Below are 12634 nucleotides of genomic sequence, written 5' to 3' on the forward strand. Positions count from 1 at the left end.
AATTTTATGTTTCATGGATAGAGATGATATTTTGCCATAATTTGTATCCAATCTTATGTACGTTTAATTTATATTTTTGGTTTAAAAAAATTTGGATTAAGTGTACAGTCTCGGGTAAAATCGATCATGCTGGTCGATATTACCCTTCAGTGGTCGATAGTCGATATTACTCTCCAGTGATCAATATTACACTTTAAACTAATTGATGTATAATTTATTAGTAATAGGCATTTTAAATCAAATGCATAATAAGAGTTAACTTTATATATAACATTTTATTTCAGATGCCGCGAACATACATTAGAAAAACAGGACGTGCTTCATAGCCTATGAAGATAAAGGCTATGACAGAACAAAAATTATCAATTATTAGGAGTGCTTCTAAAACATCTGAAGTGCCGTATGACACACGTCAATATAGGCTAAAAGGTGTAACGATGCTCTGATCGTTTAACAGTTCGAACCGTGGGAGTGTCAATATTTGCGCATCCACTTCTACAACGTGATGGCGTAGTGGGATTCAAACGGCTATTTAAGGCGTGTGAATAGCGGAATTAGACAGTCTTGTAGCTAGCGCTCTAGGCTCCCTGACTCGCCGGTGTAGTGAACCTGCGAGCCATTCTGGACAGAGAGAGTTCCGTATTGAGAATCGTACTCTGTCCCTAACCAAGCGGAACCCATCGGTGTTGCGTATTGAGCATTACCGCGGATCTGCACAGAACCAACCGGGACGGAGAGATTTCCGTATTGAGGATCATACTCTCTGTCCTTAGCCAAGCGGAACCCGTCGGCATTGTGTATTGAACATTGCCATGGGTCTGCACAGCTAAATATTTTGTTTGCGAGCATACTCGGAGCTTTCGCTGAATTGAAGCGAAAGCGAGTATAAATCTGCGCGCGATCGATTTCCCCCATTTCGTTTCTTTTTAATACTAATTAATTTCTTTTCTTTTATAGACATTCGCCGGGGACTTCGTTCATCGTGGGATCCAGACGGAGACGTAGAATTCCTTTTTATTTTTATTTATTGTATATACTAAATTAATAGATTTGTTTTTATTTCAAACCTGTGTTTTACTGAGTCTGTCGCCCCGAAAGAGCTACCCATCACAAAGGTACCTAGATTTCAACCAAAAAAATTACATTAAGGAGAAAATCTGTTTTTTCCGAAGATCGGAAAAGAAAAGTTCATACCGAGTGAAAAATAAAATTCTACATACTTTTAATATGGCGAAAAAAGTGTGTGATAAAGATTGGCTCTATTCTTTTATGCGACGTTATCCGCAACTATGTTTTCGGGAATCGGAAGCCACTAGCATCAACATAGTTACCGCATTCGACAAATGCGAAATTGACATATTTTTTAATAATCTAGAGTCGCTATTTAAAAAATACCATTTTAAAGGTCGTTGAATATACAATGTGGACGAAATGGATATTTCTAATATTCACAATCTGGGTCGGATATTGGCACAAAAGGGGAAAAGCAAGTTGGTGTGATGACAAGCGGGACAAGGCCACTACCGTAGTATGCTGCTTTAGCGCATCAGGGCAACATCTCCCTTCTATGTTTATTTAAAAGAGACTGATAATGACATGGTTTGGAAAAAATGGCCCTGCAGGCGCGATATACAAATGTTTGAAATCTGGATGGATTACAAAAGAGTTTTTTAGCGAATGGTCGCAATACTTCGCAAAATTTGCTAGCGCTACACTAGAGAAACCTATTCTTCTAATACTTTACAATCATTCCACTCATTCCTCTTTAGTACATTCCTCTTCGTACAATTTTTGTCAAAATTCTGGCATCCATTTATTATTGCTCCCTCCCCACACATCTCATAGTACGCAAGCTTTGGATGTAACTTTTTTCAAGGTATTAAAAATTGCTTACCATGAAGAACGTGATAAGTACATGAAGAGTAGAAATTATGAAAAAATTAAAGATAGTAATATAGTCCAACTTTTTGGAACTGCTTCAAAAGGGGAACCTCGATAGAGAAGAAGGATTTAAATGATTCAAAACTACCAGAATATTTCTTATCAATCGTGATGCGTTTTGTGAGGAATCTTTTTTTCCAATCAATGAAAATAAAGTAGATTAGTTTAATAAAATAGCCCCAGAAAATTTAATATTTACTAGGAAAACACCCTATAATTATTTATAAGCAATAGAACCCAGATATGAGACTCCTTCTCCAGAACCAGGACCAAGTCATAAGACTTCTTTTCCATAACTTGGGACAGTAAAATCATTTCAGAAAGATTGAACGTCTTAAGTAATAGATTGTCACCAAATTTTTCCGATTCTGAATTTAGTTTGGAATAAGTTGCTGAAGTCAACTTAAGCGACGATGATGATAAAACCCTAAAAATTTGTAAAAAAATCGGAAAATACGTCATTCCAAGTTATGTGTCTAGTTCCAGTCTTTTAACTTCGAACTTCACAGCAAAAAAGACAAAGGTTACAAGAAAAGTTGCAAATAAAGGAAAAACTCCAGTTGAAAAGAGAAAAGAAGGTGATGAAATCTAAACCATTTGTCAACAATTTGGACATGATAACCAGATTTGGTGGCAGTGTCGTTCTTGGAGGTGACGGTCTTGTGCAACTTGTTCCCATGCCGACTGTACTAATGCTGAAAAAGCGTCAGTGTATATTTGTGAACCCTTTTTATGCTCACTGTAAAATAATGTTCAAATATTAAAATTAAATGTATTTCCAAACAAATATTAGTGCTTGTATCCTATATATATATAGTATCCTATATATATATATATATATATATATATATATATATATATATATATATTTATTTATTCAGGGATTCTACAGTATTCACTGCCTTTCCTCGCTCAACCGTTTCCATCTCTCTCTGTTGTCCAATTCTACACCGGGCAGGTCTCTCTTACTCATGGCGTCGTCTACTTCGTTCCTCCAGGATTTTCGGGTCGTCCTCTTTTCCTCCTTCCTATGGGGCTACTACCGGTTATTCTCTTTATCCATCTGCTATCGCTAGTTCTTCTTACATGTCCATACCACTTTAGTCCTTTTTTGTTATATATATATATATATATATATATATATATATATATATATATATATATATATATATATATATATATATATATATATATATATGGTAGTATGTTCTATCCATTCTTTTTACACTACAACATCTTCGCAGGCACTCCATCTCTGTTGCTACTATCTTACTGCTGTTTTTCTTGTTTATGATCCAATTTTCAGCCCCATATGTCATAATACTTCGCACTAATGTTTTATAAATCTGTGTTTTTGTCTTCATATTTAGGTGTCTATCCCACCATACTGAGTTGTCGGATTGCTGTTCTTGTTTGTCCTCATCTTTGTGTAATTTCTTCCTCTATTGTTGCCTTTTTCGTGATTATAAACCCCAGGTATTTGAATTTATCCTTTCCCTTGATTGTTACGTTGTCATCAATCTGTAGATGTTCTATGTCTTCTTCACTTGTAGACAGGTACTCTGTCTTCGCGAGGTTAATAGCTAGGCCAGCCTTGGTATATTCTTCTTGTAGTTTCTTCATCATGTAGCTGAGGTCGTCTTGGTCTTGTGCAATCACTACTTGATCGTCTGCAAAACTTAACGTATATAGGTAATCGTTCCGTACCGGTACTCTCATGCCTTCGCATTTTCTTTTCCATGTAGTCAACGCTATCAAGTATATTTTGAATAGTGTTGGAGATGTGGAACAACCTTGCAGGAGCCCTTTTGTTGTGGTGAAATCTCCTATGATTCTTGTACCCATTTTAATGGACACTTTATTTTCTTTATACAGAGCTTTTGTAGCTTGTATTAGTTCCGTCTGTATTTCTAAATTGTACATTCCTTCCATAGTTCTGATGTATAATCATATAATCATATAATAATATATTCATATAATCTTCCTACTGATGATATTACACTTATTCCTCTGTAGTTTTCGCATCGTTTTCTATCTCCTTTCTTAAATATAAATGTCATATATGCCTCCGTCCATTCCCTTGGGAGCTGTTCTCCATTTATGGCTTTCTGAAATACAGCCCTATAAAAGAACCTCGACCTTCCCAGTCAGTTCTATCCATTACCAATTGTTGCCAGTTTGCTGCGCCTATTTTTCTACCATTCTCATCTACATCATCCCTCCATCCGAGTTTTGGCCTACCCCTACTTCTACTTCCCACAGGTTGTGACAAGGATTCTTCTAGGAGGGTTGTTCTGCTGTGATCTTGCCAGATGTCCTGCCCATCTTAGTCTTCCTATTTTTATAAGGGATACTACGTCTTTACCACCAAATATATGTTTATATCTGTGATACAATTGAAAAAACTCATAATGGATAATGTAAAAAGGCACATATCCCGTGTTGGTGATAGTATTACAAAGATTACTACTTGAAATTTTTAATAGTGCGTAAATGGTCGATATTCACCACTCTCCCATATTTCAGTAGCAGATATAAAGATGTTTTGACTATGGAAATACAACAGTGGATTAGCAACCCATATTTAAACATGGAATGCCATAATACAAGAATAACTTTTAGCAATTAGTACTAATAAAGAACTTAAGGTGGAGTTCAGAAAGGGGTTGCAACAGTTCTGGCTTTAGAAAGTTATTAATTTTTCTTATCTTTCATTATGGACTGTCGCAAAAAAGCTCTTGAGAGCTTTTCCATCTTCTTAACTGGCGAGAAGAGATTTTAGCGCGGTTACCAATCTGCTTACGAAAAAAGTTTATAGATTGCAAATCGTTGAAGGTAGAGATTTACCTCACTAATTTGAAGTCACAGATTGAACAATCGGTATCAGAACATCAGTTTGTTTCATCCTTCTCATTAAGTAACAGCAAGCATTAACTACGTATTAATTTATATTTCTCTGTATTTTCAATACAATATGAATTAATCTTGTTTGTTTATATTATTACCAAAAAAATATATAAACAAAAAAATAAATAAATAAAACATAAAATTGGAAAGCAAGGTATTAGTTAACAAAAATATATTGCACGGTAGTTAAGTTTTTTTTCTCTTAAATAGACTTATACTTATAGCTTAAATAAATCAAAATTGTTTAAACCTTTTAAAAAATATCTTGACGTATAAAATAGGTTTTGATCTTTTTAAGAAGAAAATTTTTTGGAAAAATGATCATGATTAAATAAACGTATTCGACTATTTTTAAATCCAAAAGGAAAATACTCCAAATACTTAAGATGAGTTTGGATATATCAAATTTTCCTTTCACGAAACCGGTTTAAATTCGTAATGCTATTTTGTAAGGAAACATTTTTAACTTTAACACTCCATTTAATTACTCCTGTTTTGACTACCGTATTTTAAGTCAGTGTAGTTCAATCGAAATAAAAACTGACTGGTTCCACTTAAAAAACACTTAACGGTTTCAGATGTCATTTCTTGGTCGCTCTTTAAAAAGCTTTATAATGATTCTCATGGGTGAATTATAGCTGAATTATAGCAATTAGTAGTTAAAGTAGACGAAAATAGAATCAAATTAGTTCCATCTAATAGAATAAAGTAATTTTTTATAATAGACTATACTTAGGTACACTACATAAACTATCATTACAAACACTAACGTTAACGAAAGAAACGTACACGTTATTTATATTATATTTTGTTATTATATATATTTGTATATATTATTATTTGTATTATATATTATATTATGTAACTAATAGAAGCGGAAAATCCCAATGATTGGTAGTAGTATAAACACTTACAATGAAGTGAACACGTTCTAATGTATAACGCTATACTTATATTTATTATAAAATTTAAAATTGGCCAAAAAGACTAAAAATTTCAAAACGTTTTCGGTCTTATCAGACCATCATTAGTAAAAACATCTTAATAGTAGCTGAATCTAGCCCCCTAGGTCTAATATTTCCCTTAGATTCTTCTTCTTAGCCTTCTCTTGTCCATTTTTGGACATAGGCCTCTCCAAACTCCTTCCACCAATCTCTATCCTGAGCAACATACTTCCAATTTGCTTCGGCTATTCTTTTTCTGTCATCCACCCATCTCATCTGTGGTCTTCCTCTTGCTGGTTTACCTTTGTAAGATTTCCAACGTTGTATTGTGGTGTTCCAAAGTTGATTTATTTGTCTAGCAGTGTGACCTTCGAAGCTTCATTTCAGTTTGGCAAGTTTTGTTGTCATATTCTAACTTTTGCTTTTGATCTTACCCAGTCGTTCCTCTTTTTATCTGACCGTCGTATACCTAACATTACTATTTTCATTGCCCTTTCTGTTGTGGCTAGTTTATTCATATTTGCCTTGTTTAGGGTCTAGGTTTGACATCCATATGTCCTGATAGGAAGAATGCATTGGTTAAACACTTTGCTCCCTTAATATTGATTTATTTTGCGGTTCTTCAGTATCCATCAAAGTTTTCCAAATCCTGACCATGCCAGCCTTGCTCTTCTAGTGATTTCAGCACTTTGGTTTTTTTTAAGTTTCAGAATTTGGCCTAGGTAGATATATTACTACTAGAGAATAACCGAATGGAGCCCCATAGGAAGGAGGAAAAGAGGACGACCCCGAAAATCCTCGAGGAACGAAGTAGACGACGCCATGAGTAAGAGAGGCCTAAACGATGAAGAATGGAACAACAGAGAGAGATGGAAACGGTTGAGCGAGGGAAGGCAGTGAATACTGTAGAAATCCTTGAATATATATATATATATATATATATATATATATATATATATATATATATATATATATATATATATATAAATACGTCAAATTATCGGGTAAAGTGGTCTGTAATAAAAATCTTTCTTTTCTCTTAATTACTCAATATTTCGCCATTTATTTAACAGCTTCTTCAGGAGTAAACTAAAACAATGTGACGTATAACTAAAATAATTTGACGTATTTATAAATTATTTTTTCGTCGAAATAATCATTTCTAATATATATATATATATATATATATATATATATATATATATATATATTTACACGACCCGACTATAGCTCCTCTTTTCAAAATGCGGTTATAAGTCGTCTTCTAGAAGGAGTATATATCTTTAAAATATTATTCGTGTATATTAATTTTTTTACAATTCTTATAATGTATCGAAAATAAAAACATTATAATTTTTTATACAATTACCAAATTAAAATCAATTGGTCTTCCATCTAAAATTACTATACATACCTCCTCCAATGTATATTAAATTAACAAAATAAATCTTTCTGCTATTCAAAATATACGTCAAAACTACATTACAGTGGTTTACTCCTCCAAATATAAATCAGAGACTAAACGACGGTGGATACGTAAACCAAATAATATATTAGAGTATATTTGGCGCGAAAAAATCTGTAAGCCTAACGATTTCTAACGTTTTGTTTTGCAGTGATAAAATATTCTTTATTCATATTACACGTGTAGTGCACTGGAAACTCTAGGTATGTACTTATATAATTTTTATTTTGTTACAGAACGGGTAATAAATACAATTTAATATTGTTTCAATTTAATAGGTAGTTGGATTGAACAAAACTACTAGATAATTATGCAAAATAATATATTTTCTGTCTTCTCCACATTACACATCAGATATTTTTGTACACTTTACAAATATATCTGAACTACATTTATAAACACATATTATACAGTGTATCAAGGGATTGATTTAACTATACATGTAATGGATCAAACATTTTTGAATCTCGTTATGATATTTTGGCGTCTCGGCTGGTTAGAGTTGCACAAGTTTGACTTGAATGTTTGAAATTGACTTGAGTTTGACTTAATTTCCAGTCAAACTCAAGTCAATCCTTCTGACAAATAATTCTTCTTCCTGTGTCACTCCTATCGGAGATTGGAAATCATCAAGGCTATCCTGACCTTGTTTACAGCTGACCTAAAGAGTTCATTAGTGGTGCAGCCAAAAAACTCTCTCAAATTCCGCAACCATTCTTTTACGGTCCAGATTCCGTTTTCCTTTTATTTTTCCTTGAATTATATTTTGAAGTAATGCGTATTTATGTCCTTTCATTAGGTGACCCAAATATTCTTTGCTTCATTTTATCGTTGGTAAAAATTTCTGGGTCTTTTCCTTTCCTTCTTAATAAGTTCCCAAGTATTTGTAACTTGATACTTTTTCAATTTGAATGCTGTTTATAGTAATATATGCTGGTTGTGTCATGTTTTTACTGAAGACCATATACTTGTTTTTTTTATATTGATATTTATGCCATAATTGTTGCAAGCAATATTTATGTTTGTAAGTAATCGTTGTAATTCTTCTACTGTTCTTGCAACTAATACAGTGTCATCCGCGTATTCAATATTATTTATAATCTCTCCACTGATTACGATTCATTCGTTTGCTTGCAAAAGGGGTTTCTGGCAGATGCTTTCACTATAAACATTACATAGCAGCGGTGACAAGATGCCTCCCTGTCATACTCCTCTACGTATTTCTATTGCCTGTGATGTCTTATTTTCTATTTTTCTGATATTTTCCTGATTCCAATATATTTATATTGAGAATTATTCGCAGATCTTTATTATCTATGTCCTCTCTTTCAAGAATATCGCTTAGCTTATCGTGGCGTACTCTGTCAAACTTTGGCAAATAATTCAAGTCAAGTCAAACTGGTCAATGGTTAAGGCTTTGAAAATTCAAACTGTTTGTTAAACTAGTTTGAAAGAGTTTGAAAATAATTTATTTATTTTAGTAGATATACTTTTTTTTTCAAGATAAAAATAATATTAAGATGCCAATTTAGATAAAAAAATTCGATTCAGGTCAGAATAGAGTCGTAAATTCAAGAAAATGATTCATTTACACGTAAAATTGCCTGCTTAGCAAGTTTCATTTTATCGGTGATAATTTTATGCCTTCTATTCTGTCAACGATATCATTTTTTTGTTTATTTAAATGTTGCATAGATTACGGCAAAAAATCCGTTGGATAGTTTTTTTATAATACCAAGTGTATCTGATTTAGTGAAATTGATCCGATTTTTGTGAAATTTTGTATTTTGACATAATTTCATATTTTGAAAAACTTTTATTAATATAATTTTGCCGTATTATTGACCGAAATGAAATTTTTTTTTCTCAACTGTCACGGACAACTTTAATTTTAAAAAGTAAACATGTGCTTGAAATTATTTTCAGATCAAGCAGGCCGGGACCCCAAAACATCAATACGAGCATAAAAATTTTGTATAAAAGTATAAGAGTATAAAAAAAGTAGGGTTCAAATTTTTGCCCACTCAGTTAAACAATACTTAGATATTTTATCACCAGTATATTTTTAGGATGAAACCAATTCGTTTTTGTAACAGAGCGTTAAGTCCCGTAAAAATTAACCAATCAGTAAGCGAGAAAGTAAATTCAACTGAAATTCTTTCGGTAAGTTCCAGTTAGATTTTTAAAAAAACATTGCTTATACTTAAATGAAAAAAATATTTTGTAGATCAAAAGCTCTCGATTTTATAGTGGATCTAAAGAAAATATACTTCTTGTAATTTTACACTACAAGAACAACATAACAAAGATGAAGATCAGTATAAAGTTGGTAAAAAAACCGCTAATGAAATATTACCGATTGAAAATTCTAATGCATCTGACATTTCTTCCGTAAGTTTAACATTTAAGAGCATTTTATTCTTAAATATGAACGGTATGCGGCAAAATAAACAGTACTAAAATGCGTATGCCTCAGATTTGTATGTGTCATGCGCCGAAACGTATTAAGTGATTTCTGAACGACGTTATAACTTATGTGAATGTCATGATAATTTTAGGTGCTTCAGGATGGTTCTTAGTTTTGCAGAAAATTTTTTTATCGTGGAGTACTATTTTCGATCATACGGAAAAGGTCGCGAAATCGGTCCAAAAAGCTTAAAATCGGCAATAGTTTTAGCAGGACGGGCAATCTGTCACACGGTCAGTGAGTCTCTTCGAATACTGTTCAGTGATTTTCCATACCCATCGCAATTATCAGGCCTAACCTAACTAACACCACATGATACGTACATATGGGGAATGCTGAAGGAGGCAGACCGATACAATGTCTGACATTCCGGAATAACAAACTCCAATTAGATTTTTTTAGTGCCAGAGGGCATCTTTAACATCTATTTTATCGGAAACGTCGTCGTGAATAATGTTGGTAAGGCTATATCATGTATACTAAATATATAGATATTCATATACATTTCAATATTCATTTCAGTACTGTTTATTTTACCGCCTACTGTATTTCCCTACTTCAGTCACTTTTTACTATGAAAAATAATTTTAGGAAATAACCTTAAGTTCCCCTCAATTTTATGGTTCACCTGACAGTATCTTCACACCTGAAGAAAGTGATAAAGAAAACACAGATTCTCCAGACTTAGAAACTCCATCACCAGCTTCTGATGAAATGTTAGATTCCAATTATGTTCCCTTCGATGATTCTTCAGTATGTGCAATAAAACTTTTAAAAGAAAAAAATGTGTTGTGTACTCTGTAATATTGAAATGAATAACAGAAAAAATATAATATTTATTTAATTGGGTTTTTAGGAAAAGTCTTCAGGTTCTCCAGAAATAAATAATTTTTCTTCCCACTTTTGTCCAAAACAAGTTAACAAAGATGAGTTTAATATTGAGGTAAGTTTATTTCAAATATTTTAGCAATATAATTCAAAGCACATACTTTTTAGGAACAATCTAATTCACCTTCGTCTTCTGTCAGCCTAAATATCCATCAACATGTGGAAGAAACTTGCAATATAAATACGAAGTCTTTAAAAAAATCTGTTTTTTGTTACTTTTGTGAATCAGTTGTATTAAATTTTCCTAGACATATACTACGAAATCATCAAAGCGAATTAGAAGTTCAAAAAATTTTGGTTTACCCTCCAAGAAGTAAAACGAGAAAGCAATTGTTATTTGCTTTGAGAAAAAAGGGAAACTATTTGTTAGGTTCTGCAAATTTAAAACCAGTTAGGAAAGGATCTGCAGATACAAACTACCTACCGTGTGACCACTGCTTCGGCATGTATTCGGCAAAAAACTTATGGCGCCACAGAAAAATATGTAATCCTGATTCAATAACCAGAAATTCCCAATCACAAGCACAAAATTTCTTATTAAGGCACCTTAAATTGGACACTTATTTAAAAGAAACTGTTTTTCCTCGAATGCGAGCAGACAATGTATCACTCGTGGCTAAAAAAGATCCGCTCATTTGTGCGTTTGGCTCAAGATATTTAAAGATCCATAGAGAACAACACTTTATACCAGTAGCGTCAAGAAAAATGAGGGAATTAGCTAAAATTGTTATCGAACTAAGAAAAAATAGTTCCTCAATCAAAACGCTTTTTGACTCGTTGAAACCAGAATAATACGATTCTTTACTTTTTGCTACTAAAATAGTTTCAAAATATGATAACGAGAGCAAAACTTTTAAAGCTCCATCATTTGCTAAAAATATTGGCACTACATTAAAACAGTGTTGTGATATAGCACTTATGCTTAATGCGAAAAAGTCTGAGTTTACAGTTAGAAGTGCCAGCGCTAAAGCTGACTTAAAATCTTTAATAGAAATAATAGAAGGAAATTGGAAATATGATATTTCCAGTCAAGCTGCAAATGATTTAGACATGAAAAATTGGAACAAAGTGACGTTAATACCACTAGCAAGTGACCTTAAGCTATTGAAAAACTATCTCGTGCGAAGGGCAAATGAATCTTGTGATAAATTACAGAAAAATAATAATGATATTAATTCTTACGTGTTTCTGTTAGAAACTATATATTGCCGTCTTATCTTATTAAATAGAAGGCGCCCTGGTGAATTAGAAAGAATGACCATACAGAGTTACATTAGCGCTAAAGATAATCAATGTTATGAAGAATTTTCTGAAGCAATTTCAGAAACCGAAAGAATTTTAATGAAAAGTTTTAGAAGAATAGTAATAAAAGGTAAAAGGGGACGTGGTGTACCCGTCCTAGTAAGTAAGGATGTACAAGAACACTTAGAAATGATTACAAAATGTAGAGATTTACTTTTAAAAACACCTAGTATTTACCTTTTTGTTAATCCAAAATTTGATAAACCAATTCGAGGGTATGAAGTAATGTCAAAATATGCTAAATTATGCGGAGCTAAAAATCCTAGTGCTCTTACATGTACAAGGCTGAGAAAACATCTAGCAACGCTAACCCAGTTGTTTACCATGTCGGAAAATGACATGGAGCAACTGGCTTCATTTATGGGGCACACATTAGGAATTCATCGATCTTCATATAGACTCCCCGATGACATTTATCAAACTGTAAAGATCTCTAAGTTGCTCCTGTTAATGAAGAAAGGTAAAGCAGGTCAATTCAAGGGAAAAAGTTTAGAAGAAATAGAGATAAATTTGGAAGAAGACATTATGGAAGATGATGATGGACATAATAACGAGGTATTTGGGGAACAAAAAAATGAAACCAATGATGTTATTGAATCAAAAGGTTCAGAAAGTTGTAATAATGAAAAAAAGGGAATATTGGATATGAAGGCAAAAAATAAAAAAAGGGTTTAGTTCCGTGGACAGAAAATCAGAAGAAAGTAGTCAAAATGTATTTTA

Source organism: Diabrotica undecimpunctata, chromosome 6, assembly GCF_040954645.1.
Source record: "Diabrotica undecimpunctata isolate CICGRU chromosome 6, icDiaUnde3, whole genome shotgun sequence".
NCBI lineage: Eukaryota > Metazoa > Arthropoda > Insecta > Coleoptera > Chrysomelidae > Diabrotica > Diabrotica undecimpunctata.